Raw genomic sequence first — 230 nt, 5'->3', positions numbered from 1 at the left:
CATCCACCTGTCCGTCTATACATATATCCATCTGTCTGTCCATCAATCTATCCTTTCATCCGTCCATCCACCAATTCACCCATCCATTAAGAATTAAGAATCTTTATTTGTCACGCGGCACACCACACTACAACACATGCATACACACATACACATGCACATGCAAATGTGGCCTCTGCATTTGACCCATCCTGGCTTGTCCTTCCTCCGGGGGGGCAGCCAGGAGCATT

The sequence above is a fragment of the Zeus faber genome, assembly GCF_960531495.2.
Source record: "Zeus faber genome assembly, chromosome: 3".
Lineage (NCBI taxonomy): Eukaryota > Metazoa > Chordata > Actinopteri > Zeiformes > Zeidae > Zeus > Zeus faber.
The sequence above is the reverse complement of the archived record's forward strand: the minus strand, read 5'-3'. Positions refer to the sequence as shown.